The following is a 17,616-nucleotide window of genomic DNA, read 5'->3' on the forward strand; positions in this document are numbered from 1 at the left end:
TTTTCTTGCACTAACGATCGTTTTAATCGAAATAGTGAAAATTTCACATTTCTGATAGTGGTACCCCTTTGTGAAATGTGGCCGGGACCAATCTCGGAATTTTTTTTGCCACTAGTCACAATCAATTTGTACTACTAAGAAATGAATATGAAGAATGGTTTTGGGTTAAAATTTGTTGAAATGGCCCCCTAATTGAAAATATTCTTCTTTTCAGGGGAAATTTTTACAAGTTTTTTCCTTACTCTTACACTCGTTAGTTATCAGTTAAAATCTCAACCTACACATCTCCAAAGATCATGAAATTTCACGGGGGCCTAGCCAAGACCGTTGTGCATCACTTTTCTCTTGGACACGTTGAGAGAAAAATTAGTTTTCTTGCACTAACGATCGTTTTAATCGAAATAGTGAAAATCTCACATTTCTGATAGTGGTACCCCTTTGTGAAATGTGGCCCGACCAATCTCGGAATATTTTTTGCCACTAGTCACAATCAATTTGTACTACTAAGAAATGAATATGAAGAATGGTTTTGGGTTAAAATTTGTTGAAATGGCCCCCTAATTGAAAATATTCTTCTTTTCGGGGAAATTTTAACAAGTTTTTTCCTTACTCTTACACTCGTTAGTTATCTCGTTAAAATCTCAACCTACACATCTCCAAAGATCATGAAATTTCACGGGGGCCTAGCCAAGACCGTTGTGCATCACTTTTCTCTTGGACACGTTGAGAGAAAAATTAGTTTTCTTGCACTAACGATCGTTTTAATCGAAATAGTGAAAATTTCACATTTCTGATAGTGGTACCCCTTTGTGAAATGTGGCCCGGACCAATCTCGGAATTTTTTTTGCCACTAGTCACAATCAATTTGTACTACTAAGAAATGAATATGAAGGATGGTTTTGGGTTAAAATTTGTTGAAATGGCCCCCTAATTGAAAATATTCTTCTTTTCAGGGGAGATTTTTACAAGTTTTTTCCTTACTCTTACACTCGTTAGTTATCTGTTAAAATCTCAACCTACACATCTCCAAAGATCATGAAATTTCACGGGGGCCTAGCCAAGACCGTTGTGCATCACTTTTCTCTTGGACACGTTGAGAGAAAAATTAGTTTTCTTGCACTAACGATCGTTTTAATCGAAATAGTGAAAATCTCACATTTCTGATAGTGGTACCCCTTTGTGAAATGTGGCCCGGACCAATCTCGGAATATTTTTTGCCACTAGTCACAATCAATTTGTACTACTAAGAAATGAATATGAAGAATGGTTTTGGGTTAAAATTTGTTGAAATGGCCCCCTAATTGAAAATATTCTTCTTTTAGGGGAAATTTTAACAAGTTTTTTCCTTACTCTTACACTCGTTAGTTATCTGTTAAAATCTCAACCTACACATCTCCAAAGATCATGAAATATCACCGGGGCCTAGCCAAGACCGTTGTGCATCACTTTTCTCTTGGACACGTTGAGAGAAAAATTAGTTTTCTTGCACTAACGATCGTTTTAATCGAAATAGTGAAAATTTCACATTTCTGATAGTGGTACCCCTTTGTGAAATGTGGCCCGGCCAATCTCGGAATATTTTTTGCCACTAGTCACAATCAATTTGTACTACTAAGAAATGAATATGAAGAATGGTTTTGGGTTAAAATTTGTTGAAATGGCCCCCTAATTGAAAATATTCTTCTTTCAGGGGAAATTTTAACAAGTTTTTTCCTTACTATTACACTCGTTAGTTATCTGTTAAAATCTCAACCTACACATCTCCAAAGATCATGAAATTTCACGGGGCCTAGCCAAGACCGTTGTGCATCACTTTTCTCTTGGACACGTTGAGAGAAAAATTAGTTTTCTTGCACTAACGATCGTTTTAATCGAAATAGTGAAAATTTCACATTTCTGATAGTGGTACCCCTTTGTGAAATGTTAGATTTTCACTATTTCGGAATTTTTTTTGCCACTAGTCACAATCAATTTGTACTACTAAGAAATGAATATGAAGAATGGTTTTGGGTTAAAATTTGTTGAAATGGCCCCCTAATTGAAAATATTCTTCTTTTCTGGGGAAATTTTTACAAGTTTTTTTCTTACTCTTACACTCGTTAGTTATCGGTTAAAATCTCAACCTACACATCTCCAAAGATCATGAAATTTCACGGGGGCCTAGCCAAGACCGTTGTGCATCACTTTTCTCTTGGACACGTTGAGAGAAAAATTAGTTTTCTTGCACTAACGATCGTTTTAATCGAAATAGTGAAAATCTCACATTTCTGATAGTGGTACCCCTTTGTGAAATGTGGCCCGGACCAATCTCGGAATATTTTTTGCCACTAGTCACAATCAATTTGTACTACTAAGAAATGAATATGAAGAATGGTTTTGGGTTAAAATTTGTTGAAATGGCCCCCTAATTGAAAATATTCTTCTTTCAGGGGAAATTTTAACAAGTTTTTTCCTTACTCTTACACTCGTTAGTTATCTGTTAAAATCTCAACCTACACATCTCCAAAGATCATGAAATTTCACGGGGGCTAGCCAAGACCGTTGTGCATCACTTTTCTCTTGGACACGTTGAGAGAAAAATTAGTTTTCTTGCACTAACGATCGTTTTAATCGAAATAGTGAAAATTTCACATTTCTGATAGTGGTACCCCTTTGTGAAATGTGGCCCGCACCAATCTCGGAATTTTTTTTGCCACTAGTCACAATCAATTTGTACTACTAAGAAATGAATATGAAGAATGGTTTTGGGTTAAAATTTGTTGAAATGGCCCCCTAATTGAAAATATTCTTCTTTCAGGGGAAATTTTAACCAGTTTCTTCCTTACTCTTACACTCGTTAGTTATCTGTTAAAATCTCAACCTACACATCTCCAAAGATCATGAAATTTCACGGGGGCCTAGCCAAGACCGTTGTGCATCACTTTTCTCTTGGACACGTTGAGAGAAAAATTAGTTTTCTTGCACTAACGATCGTTTTAATCGAAATAGTGAAAATTTCACATTTCTGATAGTGGTACCCCTTTGTGAAATGTGGCCCGCACCAATCTCGGAATTTTTTTTGCCACTAGTCACAATCAATTTGTACTACTAAGAAGTGAATATGAAGGATGGTTTTGGGTTAAAATTTGTTGAAATGGCCCCCTAATTGAAAATATTCTTCTTTTCAGGGGAAATTTTTACAAGTTTTTTCCTTACTCTTACACTCGTTAGTTATCTGTTAAAATCTCAACCTACACATCTCCAAAGATCATGAAATTTCACGGGGGCCTAGCCAAGACCGTTGTGCATCACTTTTCTCTTGGACACGTTGAGAGAAAAATTAGTTTTCTTGCACTAACGATCGTTTTAATCGAAATAGTGAAAATCTCACATTTCTGATAGTGGTACCCCTTTGTGAAATGTGGCCCGGACCAATCTCGGAATATTTTTTGCCACTAGTCACAATTAATTTGTACTACTAAGAAATGAATATGAAGAATGGTTTTGGGTTAAAATTTGTTGAAATGGCCCCCTAATTGAAAATATTCTTCTTTTCAGGGGAAATTTTAACAAGTTTTTTCCTTACTCTTACACTCGTTAGTTATCTGTTAAAATCTCAACCTACACATCTCCAAAGATCAAGAAATTTCAGGGGGCCTAGCCAAGACCGTTGTGCATCACTTTTCTCTTGGACACGTTGAGAGAAAAATTAGTTTTCTTGCACTAACGATCGTTTTAATCGAAATAGTGAAAATTTCACATTTCTGATAGTGGTACCCCTTTGTGAAATGTGGCCCGCACCAATCTCGGAATTTTTTTTGCCACTAGTCACAATCAATTTGTACTACTAAGAAATGAATATGAAGAATGGTTTTGGGTTAAAATTTGTTGAAATGGCCCCCTAATTGAAAATATTCTTCTTTCAGGGGAAATTTTAACAAGTTTTTTCCTTACTCTTACACTCGTTAGTTATCTGTTAAAATCTCAACCTACACATCTCCAAAGATCATGAAATTTCACGGTGCCTAGCCAAGACCGTTGTGCATCACTTTTCTCTTGGACACGTTGAGAGAAAAATTAGTTTTCTTGCACTAACGATCGTTTTAATCGAAATAGTGAAAATTTCACATTTCTGATAGTGGTACCCCTTTGTGAAATGTGGCCCGCACCAATCTCGGAATTTTTTTTGCCACTAGTCACAATCAATTTGTACTACTAAGAAATGAATATGAAGGATGGTTTTGGGTTAAAATTTGTTGAAATGGCCCCCTAATTGAAAATATTCTTCTTTTCAGGGGAAATTTTTACAAGTTTTTTCCTTACTCTTACACTCGTTAGTTATCCGTTAAAATCTCAACCTACACATCTCCAAAGATCATGAAATTTCACGGTGCCTAGCCAAGACCGTTGTGCATCACTTTTCTCTTGGACACGTTGAGAGAAAAATTAGTTTTCTTGCACTAACGATCGTTTTAATCGAAATAGTGAAAATCTCACATTTCTTATAGTGGTACCCCTTTGTGAAATGTGGCCCCGACCAATCTCGGAATATTTTTTGCCACTAGTCACAATCAATTTGTACTACTAAGAAATGAATATGAAGAATGGTTTTGGGTTAAAATTTGTTGAAATGGCCCCCTAATTGAAAATATTCTTCTTTTCAGGGAAATTTTAACAAGTTTTTTCCTTACTCTTACACTCGTTAGTTATCTGTTAAAATCTCAACCTACACATCTCCAGAGATCATGAAATTTCACGGGGGCCTAGCCAAGACCGTTGTGCATCACTTTTCTCTTGGACACGTTGAGAGAAAAATTAGTTTTCTTGCACTAACGATCGTTTTAATCGAAATAGTGAAAATTTCACATTTCTGATAGTGGTACCCCTTTGTGAAATGTGGCCCGGACCAATCTCGGAATATTTTTTGCCACTAGTCACAATCAATTTGTACTACTAAGAAATGAATATGAAGAATGGTTTTGGGTTAAAATTTGTTGAAATGGCCCCCTAATTGAAAATATTCTTCTTTTCGGGGAAATTTTAACAAGTTTTTTCCTTACTCTTACACTCGTTAGTTATCTGTTAAAATCTCAACCTACACATCTCCAAAGATCATGAAATTTCACGGGCGCCTAGCCAAGACCGTTGTGCATCACTTTTCTCTTGGACACGTTGAGAGAAAAATTAGTTTTCTTGCACTAACGATCGTTTTAATCGAAATAGTGAAAATCTCACATTTCTGATAGTGGTACCCCTTTGTGAAATGTGGCCCGGACCAATCTCGGAATTTTTTTTGCCACTAGTCACAATCAATTTGTACTACTAAGAAATGAATATGAAGAATGGTTTTGGGTTAAAATTTGTTGAAATGGCCCCCTAATTGAAAATATTCTTCTTTTCAGGGGAAATTTTAACAAGTTTTTTCCTTACTCTTACACTCGTTAGTTATCTGTTAAAATGTCAACCTACACATCTCCAAAGATCATGAAATTTCACGGGGCTCTAGCCAAGACCGTTGTGCATCATTTTTCTCTTGGACACGTTGAGAGAAAAATTAGTTTTCTTGCACTAACGATCGTTTTAATCGAAATAGTGAAAATCTCACATTTCTGATAGTGGTACCCCTTTGTGAAATGTGGCCCGGACCAATCTCGGAATATTTTTTGCCACTAGTCACAATCAATTTGTACTACTAAGAAATGAATATGAAGAATGGTTTTGGGTTAAAATTTGTTGAAATGGCCCCCTAATTGAAAATATTCTTCTTTTCAGGGGAAATTTTAACAAGTTTTTTCCTTACTCTTACACTCGTTAGTTATCCGTTAAAATCTCAACCTACACATCTCCAAAGATCATGAAATTTCACGGGGGCCTAGCCAAGACCGTTGTGCATCACTTTTCTCTTGGACACGTTGAGAGAAAAATTAGTTTTCTTGCACTAACGATCGTTTTAATCGAAATAGTGAAAATCTCACATTTCTGATAGTGGTACCCCTTTGTGAAATGTGGCCCGACCAATCTCGGAATATTTTTTGCCACTAGTCACAATCAATTTGTACTACTAAGAAATGAATATGAAGAATGGTTTTGGGTTAAAATTTGTTGAAATGGCCCCCTAATTGAAAATATTCTTCTTTCAGGGGAAATTTTAACAAGTTTTTTCCTTACTCTTACACTCGTTAGTTATCCGTTAAAATCTCAACCTACACATCTCCAAAGATCATGAAATTTCACGGGGCCTAGCCAAGACCGTTGTGCATCACTTTTCTCTTGGACACGTTGAGAGAAAAATTAGTTTTCTTGCACTAACGATCGTTTTAATCGAAATAGTGAAAATTTCACATTTCTGATAGTGGTACCCCTTTGTGAAATGTGGCCCGCACCAATCTCGGAATATTTTTTGCCACTAGTCACAATCAATTTGTACTACTAAGAAATGAATATGAAGAATGGTTTTGGGTTAAAATTTGTTGAAATGGCCCCCTAATTGAAAATATTCTTCTTTTCGGGGAAATTTTAACAAGTTTTTTCCTTACTCTTACACTCGTTAGTTATCCGTTAAAATCTCAACCTACACATCTCCAAAGATCATGAAATTTCACGGGGGCCTAGCCAAGACCGTTGTGCATCACTTTTCTCTTGGACACGTTGAGAGAAAAATTAGTTTTCTTGCACTAACGATCGTTTTAATCGAAATAGTGAAAATTTCACATTTCTGATAGTGGTACCCCTTTGTGAAATGTGGCCCGCACCAATCTCGGAATTTTTTTTGCCACTAGTCACAATCAATTTGTACTACTAAGAAATGAATATGAAGGATGGTTTTGGGTTAAAATTTGTTGAAATGGCCCCCTAATTGAAAATATTCTTCTTTTCAGGGAAATTTTTACAAGTTTTTTCCTTACTCTTACACTCGTTAGTTATCTGTTAAAATCTCAACCTACACATCTCCAAAGATCATGAAATTTCACGGGGGCCTAGCCAAGACCGTTGTGCATCACTTTTCTCTTGGACACGTTGAGAGAAAAATTAGTTTTCTTGCACTAACGATCGTTTTAATCGAAATAGTGAAAATCTCACATTTCTGATAGTGGTACCCCTTTGTGAAATGTGGCCGGACCAATCTCGGAATATTTTTTGCCACTAGTCACAATCAATTTGTACTACTAAGAAATGAATATGAAGAATGGTTTTGGGTTAAAATTTGTTGAAATGGCCCCCTAATTGAAAATATTCTTCTTTCAGGGGAAATTTTAACAAGTTTTTTCCTTACTCTTACACTCGTTAGTTATCTCGTTAAAATCTCAACCTACACATCTCCAAAGATCATGAAATTTCACGGGGCCTAGCCAAGACCGTTGTGCATCACTTTTCTCTTGGACACGTTGAGAGAAAAATTAGTTTTCTTGCACTAACGATCGTTTTAATCGAAATAGTGAAAATCTCACATTTCTGATAGTGGTACCCCTTTGTGAAATGTGGCCCGGACCAATCTCGGAATATTTTTTGCCACTAGTCACAATCAATTTGTACTACTAAGAAATGAATATGAAGAATGGTTTTGGGTTAAAATTTGTTGAAATGGCCCCCTAATTGAAAATATTCTTCTTTTCGGGGAAATTTTAACAAGTTTTTTCCTTACTCTTACACTCGTTAGTTATCTCGTTAAAATCTCAACCTACACATCTCCAAAGATCATGAAATTTCACGGGGGCCTAGCCAAGACCGTTGTGCATCACTTTTCTCTTGGACACGTTGAGAGAAAAATTAGTTTTCTTGCACTAACGATCGTTTTAATCGAAATAGTGAAAATTTCACATTTCTGATAGTGGTACCCCTTTGTGAAATGTGGCCCGCACCAATCTCGGAATTTTTTTTGCCACTAGTCACAATCAATTTGTACTACTAAGAAATGAATATGAAGGATGGTTTTGGGTTAAAATTTGTTGAAATGGCCCCCTAATTGAAAATATTCTTCTTTTCAGGGGAAATTTTAACAAGTTTTTTCCTTACTCTTACACTCGTTAGTTATCCGTTAAAATCTCAACCTACACATCTCCAAAGATCATGAAATTTCACGGGGGCCTAGCCAAGACCGTTGTGCATCACTTTTCTCTTGGACACGTTGAGAGAAAAATTAGTTTTCTTGCACTAACGATCGTTTTAATCGAAATAGTGAAAATCTCACATTTCTGATAGTGGTACCCCTTTGTGAAATGTGGCCCGTCCAATCTCGGAATATTTTTTGCCACTAGTCACAATCAATTTGTACTACTAAGAAATGAATATGAAGAATGGTTTTGGGTTAAAATTTGTTGAAATGGCCCCCTAATTGAAAATATTCTTCTTTTCGGGGAAATTTTAACAAGTTTTTTCCTTACTCTTACACTCGTTAGTTATCTCTTAAAATCTCAACCTACACATCTCCAAAGATCATGAAATTTCACGGTGGCCTAGCCAAGACCGTTGTGCATCACTTTTCTCTTGGACACGTTGAGAGAAAAATTAGTTTTCTTGCACTAACGATCGTTTTAATCGAAATAGTGAAAATTTCACATTTCTGATAGTGGTACCCCTTTGTGAAATGTGGCCCGCACCAATCTCGGAATATTTTTTGCCACTAGTCACAATCAATTTGTACTACTAAGAAATGAATATGAAGAATGGTTTTGGGTTAAAATTTGTTGAAATGGCCCCCTAATTGAAAATATTCTTCTTTTCGGGGAAATTTTAACAAGTTTTTTCCTTACTCTTACACTCGTTAGTTATCTCGTTAAAATCTCAACCTACACATCTCCAAAGATCATGAAATTTCACGGGGGCCTAGCCAAGACCGTTGTGCATCACTTTTCTCTTGGACACGTTGAGAGAAAAATTAGTTTTCTTGCACTAACGATCGTTTTAATCGAAATAGTGAAAATCTCACATTTCGATAGTGGTACCCCTTTGTGAAATGTGGCCCAGACCAATCTCGGAATATTTTTTGCCACTAGTCACAATCAATTTGTACTACTAAGAAATGAATATGAAGAATGGTTTTGGGTTAAAATTTGTTGAAATGGCCCCCTAATTGAAAATATTCTTCTTTTCGGGGAAATTTTTACAAGTTTTTTCCTTACTCTTACATTCGTTAGTTATCTCGTTAAAATCTCAACCTACACATCTCCAAAGATCATGAAATTTCACGGGGCCTAGCCAAGACCGTTGTGCATCACTTTTCTCTTGGACACGTTGAGAGAAAAATTAGTTTTCTTGCACTAACGATCGTTTTAATCGAAATAGTGAAAATCTCACATTTCTGATAGTGGTACCCCTTTGTGAAATGTGGCCCGGCCAATCTCGGAATATTTTTTGCCACTAGTCACAATCAATTTGTACTACTAAGAAATGAATATGAAGAATGGTTTTGGGTTAAAATTTGTTGAAATGGCCCCCTAATTGAAAATATTCTTCTTTTCAGGGGAAATTTTAACAAGTTTTTTCCTTACTCTTACACTCGTTAGTTATCTGTTAAAATCTCAACCTACACATCTCCAAAGATCATGAAATTTCACGGTGGCCTAGCCAAGACCGTTGTGCATCACTTTTCTCTTGGACACGTTGAGAGAAAAATTAGTTTTCTTGCACTAACGATCGTTTTAATCGAAATAGTGAAAATTTCACATTTCTGATAGTGGTACCCCTTTGTGAAATGTGGCCCGCACCAATCTCGGAATTTTTTTTGCCACTAGTCACAATCAATTTGTACTACTAAGAAATGAATATGAAGGATGGTTTTGGGTTAAAATTTGTTGAAATGGCCCCCTAATTGAAAATATTCTTCTTTTCAGGGGAAATTTTTACAAGTTTTTTCCTTACTCTTACACTCGTTAGTTATCTGTTAAAATCTCAACCTACACATCTCCAAAGATCATGAAATTTCACGGGGGCCTAGCCAAGACCGTTGTGCATCACTTTTCTCTTGGACACGTTGAGAGAAAAATTAGTTTTCTTGCACTAACGATCGTTTTAATCGAAATAGTGAAAATCTCACATTTCTGATAGTGGTACCCCTTTGTGAAATGTGGCCCAGACCAATCTCGGAATATTTTTTGCCACTAGTCACAATCAATTTGTACTACTAAGAAATGAATATGAAGAATGGTTTTGGGTTAAAATTTGTTGAAATGGCCCCCTAATTGAAAATATTCTTCTTTTCAGGGGAAATTTTAACAAGTTTTTTCCTTACTCTTACACTCGTTAGTTATCCGTTAAAATCTCAACCTACACATCTCCAAAGATCATGAAATTTCACTGGGGCCTAGCCAAGACCGTTGTGCATCACTTTTCTCTTGGACACGTTGAGAGAAAAATTAGTTTTCTTGCACTAACGATCGTTTTAATCGAAATAGTGAAAATTTCACATTTCTGATAGTGGTACCCCTTTGTGAAATGTGGCCCGGACCAATCTCGGAATTTTTTTTGCCACTAGTCACAATCAATTTGTACTACTAAGAAATGAATATGAAGAATGGTTTTGGGTTAAAATTTGTTGAAATGGCCCCCTAATTGAAAATATTCTTCTTTTAGGGGAAATTTTAACAAGTTTTTTCCTTACTCTTACACTCGTTAGTTATCTGTTAAAATCTCAACCTACACATCTCCAAAGATCATGAAATTTCACGGGGGCCTAGCCAAGACCGTTGTGCATCACTTTTCTCTTGGACACGTTGAGAGAAAAATTAGTTTTCTTGCACTAACGATCGTTTTAATCGAAATAGTGAAAATCTCACATTTCTGATAGTGGTACCCCTTTGTGAAATGTGGCCCGGACCAATCTCGGAATATTTTTTGCCACTAGTCACAATCAATTTGTACTACTAAGAAATGAATATGAAGAATGGTTTTGGGTTAAAATTTGTTGAAATGGCCCCCTAATTGAAAATATTCTTCTTTTCAGGGGAAATTTTAACAAGTTTTTTCCTTACTCTTACACTCGTTAGTTATCTGTTAAAATCTCAACCTACACATCTCCAAAGATCATGAAATTTCACGGGGGCCTAGCCAAGACCGTTGTGCATCACTTTTCTCTTGGACACGTTGAGAGAAAAATTAGTTTTCTTGCACTAACGATCGTTTTAATCGAAATAGTGAAAATTTCACATTTCTGATAGTGGTACCCCTTTGTGAAATGTGGCCCGGACCAATCTCGGAATTTTTTTTGCCACTAGTCACAATCAATTTGTACTACTAAGAAATGAATATGAAGGATGGTTTTGGGTTAAAATTTGTTGAAATGGCCCCCTAATTGAAAATATTCTTCTTTTCAGGGGAAATTTTTACAAGTTTTTTCCTTACTCTTACACTCGTTAGTTATCTGTTAAAATCTCAACCTACACATCTCCAAAGATCATGAAATTTCACGGGGGCCTAGCCAAGACCGTTGTGCATCACTTTTCTCTTGGACACGTTGAGAGAAAAATTAGTTTTCTTGCACTAACGATCGTTTTAATCGAAATAGTGAAAATCTCACATTTCTGATAGTGGTACCCCTTTGTGAAATGTGGCCCGGACCAATCTCGGAATATTTTTTGCCACTAGTCACAATTAATTTGTACTACTAAGAAATGAATATGAAGAATGGTTTTGGGTTCAAATTTGTTGAAATGGCCCCCTAATTGAAAATATTCTTCTTTCAGGGGAAATTTTAACAAGTTTTTTCCTTACTCTTACACTCGTTAGTTATCTGTTAAAATCTCAACCTACACATCTCCAGAGATCATGAAATTTCACGGGGGCCTAGCCAAGACCGTTGTGCATCACTTTTCTCTTGGACACGTTGAGAGAAAAATTAGTTTTCTTGCACTAACGATCGTTTTAATCGAAATAGTGAAAATTTCACATTTCTGATAGTGGTACCCCTTTGTGAAATGTGGCCCGGACCAATCTCGGAATTTTTTTTGCCACTAGTCACAATCAATTTGTACTACTAAGAAATGAATATGAAGGATGGTTTTGGGTTAAAATTTGTTGAAATGGCCCCCTAATTGAAAATATTCTTCTTTTCAGGGGAAATTTTAACAAGTTTTTTCCTTACTCTTACACTCGTTAGTTATCTGTTAAAATCTCAACCTACACATCTCCAAAGATCATGAAATTTCACGGGGGCCTAGCCAAGACCGTTGTGCATCACTTTTCTCTTGGACACGTTGAGAGAAAAATTAGTTTTCTTGCACTAACGATCGTTTTAATCGAAATAGTGAAAATCTCACATTTCTGATAGTGGTACCCCTTTGTGAAATGTGGCCCGGCCAATCTCGGAATATTTTTTGCCACTAGTCACAATTAATTTGTACTACTAAGAAATGAATATGAAGAATGGTTTTGGGTTAAAATTTGTTGAAATGGCCCCCTAATTGAAAATATTCTTCTTTCAGGGGAAATTTTAACAAGTTTTTTCCTTACTCTTACACTCGTTAGTTATCTGTTAAAATCTCAACCTACACATCTCCAGAGATCATGAAATTTCACGGGGGCCTAGCCAAGACCGTTGTGCATCACTTTTCTCTTGGACACGTTGAGAGAAAAATTAGTTTTCTTGCACTAACGATCGTTTTAATCGAAATAGTGAAAATTTCACATTTCTGATAGTGGTACCCCTTTGTGAAATGTGGCCCGCACCAATCTCGGAATTTTTTTTGCCACTAGTCACAATCAATTTGTACTACTAAGAAATGAATATGAAGAATGGTTTTGGGTTAAAATTTGTTGAAATGGCCCCCTAATTGAAAATATTCTTCTTTTCGGGGAAATTTTTACAAGTTTTTTCCTTACTCTTACACTCGTTAGTTATCCGTTAAAATCTCAACCTACACATCTCCAAAGATCATGAAATTTCACGGGGCCTAGCCAAGACCGTTGTGCATCACTTTTCTCTTGGACACGTTGAGAGAAAAATTAGTTTTCTTGCACTAACGATCGTTTTAATCGAAATAGTGAAAATCTCACATTTCGATAGTGGTACCCCTTTGTGAAATGTGGCCCGACCAATCTCGGAATATTTTTTGCCACTAGTCACAATCAATTTGTACTACTAAGAAATGAATATGAAGAATGGTTTTGGGTTAAAATTTGTTGAAATGGCCCCCTAATTGAAAATATTCTTCTTTTCAGGGGAAATTTTAACAAGTTTTTTCCTTACTCTTACACTCGTTAGTTATCCGTTAAAATCTCAACCTACACATCTCCAAAGATCATGAAATTTCACGGGGCCTAGCCAAGACCGTTGTGCATCACTTTTCTCTTGGACACGTTGAGAGAAAAATTAGTTTTCTTGCACTAACGATCGTTTTAATCGAAATAGTGAAAATCTCACATTTCGATAGTGGTACCCCTTTGTGAAATGTGGCCGGACCAATCTCGGAATATTTTTTGCCACTAGTCACAATCAATTTGTACTACTAAGAAATGAATATGAAGAATGGTTTTGGGTTAAAATTTGTTGAAATGGCCCCCTAATTGAAAATATTCTTCTTTTCGGGGGAAATTTTAACAAGTTTTTTCCTTACTCTTACACTCGTTAGTTATCCGTTAAAATCTCAACCTACACATCTCCAAAGATCATGAAATTTCACGGGGGCCTAGCCAAGACCGTTGTGCATCACTTTTCTCTTGGACACGTTGAGAGAAAAATTAGTTTTCTTGCACTAACGATCGTTTTAATCGAAATAGTGAAAATCTCACATTTCTGATAGTGGTACCCCTTTGTGAAATGTGGCCGGACCAATCTCGGAATATTTTTTGCCACTAGTCACAATCAATTTGTACTACTAAGAAATGAATATGAAGAATGGTTTTGGGTTAAAATTTGTTGAAATGGCCCCCTAATTGAAAATATTCTTCTTTTAGGGGAAATTTTAACAAGTTTTTTCCTTACTCTTACACTCGTTAGTTATCTGTTAAAATCTCAACCTACACATCTCCAAAGATCATGAAATTTCACGGGGCCTAGCCAAGACCGTTGTGCATCACTTTTCTCTTGGACACGTTGAGAGAAAAATTAGTTTTCTTGCACTAACGATCGTTTTAATCGAAATAGTGAAAATTTCACATTTCTGATAGTGGTACCCCTTTGTGAAATGTGGCCCGGACCAATCTCGGAATTTTTTTTGCCACTAGTCACAATCAATTTGTACTACTAAGAAATGAATATGAAGAATGGTTTTGGGTTAAAATTTGTTGAAATGGCCCCCTAATTGAAAATATTCTTCTTTTCAGGGGAAATTTTTACAAGTTTTTTCCTTACTCTTACACTCGTTAGTTATCTGTTAAAATCTCAACCTACACATCTCCAAAGATCATGAAATTTCACGGGGCCTAGCCAAGACCGTTGTGCATCACTTTTCTCTTGGACACGTTGAGAGAAAAATTAGTTTTCTTGCACTAACGATCGTTTTAATCGAAATAGTGAAAATCTCACATTTCTGATAGTGGTACCCCTTTGTGAAATGTGGCCCGACCAATCTCGGAATATTTTTTGCCACTAGTCACAATCAATTTGTACTACTAAGAAATGAATATGAAGAATGGTTTTGGGTTAAAATTTGTTGAAATGGCCCCCTAATTGAAAATATTCTTCTTTTACGGGAAATTTTAACAAGTTTTTTCCTTACTCTTACACTCGTTAGTTATCCGTTAAAATCTCAACCTACACATCTCCAAAGATCATGAAATTTCACGGGGGCCTAGCCAAGACCGTTGTGCATCACTTTTCTCTTGGACACGTTGAGAGAAAAATTAGTTTTCTTGCACTAACGATCGTTTTAATCGAAATAGTGAAAATTTCACATTTCTGATAGTGGTACCCCTTTGTGAAATGTGGCCCGGACCAATCTCGGAATTTTTTTTGCCACTAGTCACAATCAATTTGTACTACTAAGAAATGAATATGAAGAATGGTTTTGGGTTAAAATTTGTTGAAATGGCCCCCTAATTGAAAATATTCTTCTTTCAGGGGAAATTTTAACAAGTTTTTTCCTTACTCTTACACTCGTTAGTTATCCGTTAAAATCTCAACCTACACATCTCCAAAGATCATGAAATTTCACGGGGGCCTAGCCAAGACCGTTGTGCATCACTTTTCTCTTGGACACGTTGAGAGAAAAATTAGTTTTCTTGCACTAACGATCGTTTTAATCGAAATAGTGAAAATCTCACATTTCTGATAGTGGTACCCCTTTGTGAAATGTGGCACGGACCAATCTCGGAATATTTTTTGCCACTAGTCACAATCAATTTGTACTACTAAGAAATGAATATGAAGAATGGTTTTGGGTTAAAATTTGTTGAAATGGCCCCCTAATTGAAAATATTCTTCTTTCAGGGGAAATTTTAACAAGTTTTTTCCTTACTCTTACACTCGTTAGTTATCCGTTAAAATCTCAACCTACACATCTCCAAAGATCATGAAATTTCACGGGGGCCTAGCCAAGACCGTTGTGCATCACTTTTCTCTTGGACACGTTGAGAGAAAAATTAGTTTTCTTGCACTAACGATCGTTTTAATCGAAATAGTGAAAATCTCACATTTCTGATAGTGGTACCCCTTTGTGAAATGTGGCCCGACCAATCTCGGAATATTTTTTGCCACTAGTCACAATCAATTTGTACTACTAAGAAATGAATATGAAGAATGGTTTTGGGTTAAAATTTGTTGAAATGGCCCCCTAATTGAAAATATTCTTCTTTTCGGGGAAATTTTAACAAGTTTTTTCCTTACTCTTACACTCGTTAGTTATCCGTTAAAATCTCAACCTACACATCTCCAAAGATCATGAAATTTCACGGGGGCCTAGCCAAGACCGTTGTGCATCACTTTTCTCTTGGACACGTTGAGAGAAAAATTAGTTTTCTTGCACTAACGATCGTTTTAATCGAAATAGTGAAAATCTCACATTTCTGATAGTGGTACCCCTTTGTGAAATGTGGCACGGACCAATCTCGGAATATTTTTTGCCACTAGTCACAATCAATTTGTACTACTAAGAAATGAATATGAAGAATGGTTTTGGGTTAAAATTTGTTGAAATGGCCCCCTAATTGAAAATATTCTTCTTTTCAAGGGAAATTTTAACAAGTTTTTTCCTTACTCTTACACTCGTTAGTTATCCGTTAAAATCTCAACCTACACATCTCCAAAGATCATGAAATTTCACGGGGGCCTAGCCAAGACCGTTGTGCATCACTTTTCTCTTGGACACGTTGAGAGAAAAATTAGTTTTCTTGCACTAACGATCGTTTTAATCGAAATAGTGAAAATCTCACATTTCTGATAGTGGTACCCCTTTGTGAAATGTGGCCCGGCCAATCTCGGAATATTTTTTGCCACTAGTCACAATCAATTTGTACTACTAAGAAATGAATATGAAGAATGGTTTTGGGTTAAAATTTGTTGAAATGGCCCCCTAATTGAAAATATTCTTCTTTTCAGGGGAAATTTTAACAAGTTTTTTCCTTACTCTTACACTCGTTAGTTATCCGTTAAAATCTCAACCTACACATCTCCAAAGATCATGAAATTTCACGGGGCCTAGCCAAGACCGTTGTGCATCACTTTTCTCTTGGACACGTTGAGAGAAAAATTAGTTTTCTTGCACTAACGATCGTTTTAATCGAAATAGTGAAAATTTCACATTTCTGATAGTGGTACCCCTTTGTGAAATGTGGCACGGACCAATCTCGGAATTTTTTTTGCCACTAGTCACAATCAATTTGTACTACTAAGAAATGAATATGAAGGATGGTTTTGGGTTAAAATTTGTTGAAATGGCCCCCTAATTGAAAATATTCTTCTTTTCAGGGGAAATTTTTACAAGTTTTTTCCTTACTCTTACACTCGTTAGTTATCTGTTAAAATCTCAACCTACACATCTCCAAAGATCATGAAATTTCACTGGGGCCTAGCCAAGACCGTTGTGCATCACTTTTCTCTTGGACACGTTGAGAGAAAAATTAGTTTTCTTGCACTAACGATCGTTTTAATCGAAATAGTGAAAATCTCACATTTCTGATAGTGGTACCCCTTTGTGAAATGTGGCCCGGACCAATCTCGGAATATTTTTTGCCACTAGTCACAATCAATTTGTACTACTAAGAAATGAATATGAAGAATGGTTTTGGGTTAAAATTTGTTGAAATGGCCCCCTAATTGAAAATATTCTTCTTTTCAGGGGAAATTTTAACAAGTTTTTTCCTTACTCTTACACTCGTTAGTTATCCGTTAAAATCTCAACCTACACATCTCCAAAGATCATGAAATTTCACGGGGCCTAGCCAAGACCGTTGTGCATCACTTTTCTCTTGGACACGTTGAGAGAAAAATTAGTTTTCTTGCACTAACGATCGTTTTAATCGAAATAGTGAAAATTTCACATTTCTGATAGTGGTACCCCTTTGTGAAATGTGGCCCGGACCAATCTCGGAATTTTTTTTGCCACTAGTCACAATCAATTTGTACTACTAAGAAATGAATATGAAGGATGGTTTTGGGTTAAAATTTGTTGAAATGGCCCCCTAATTGAAAATATTCTTCTTTCAGGGGAAATTTTAACAAGTTTTTTCCTTACTCTTACACTCGTTAGTTATCTGTTAAAATCTCAA

Source organism: Cannabis sativa, chromosome 7 (genome assembly GCF_029168945.1).
Source record: "Cannabis sativa cultivar Pink pepper isolate KNU-18-1 chromosome 7, ASM2916894v1, whole genome shotgun sequence".
Lineage (NCBI taxonomy): Eukaryota > Viridiplantae > Streptophyta > Magnoliopsida > Rosales > Cannabaceae > Cannabis > Cannabis sativa.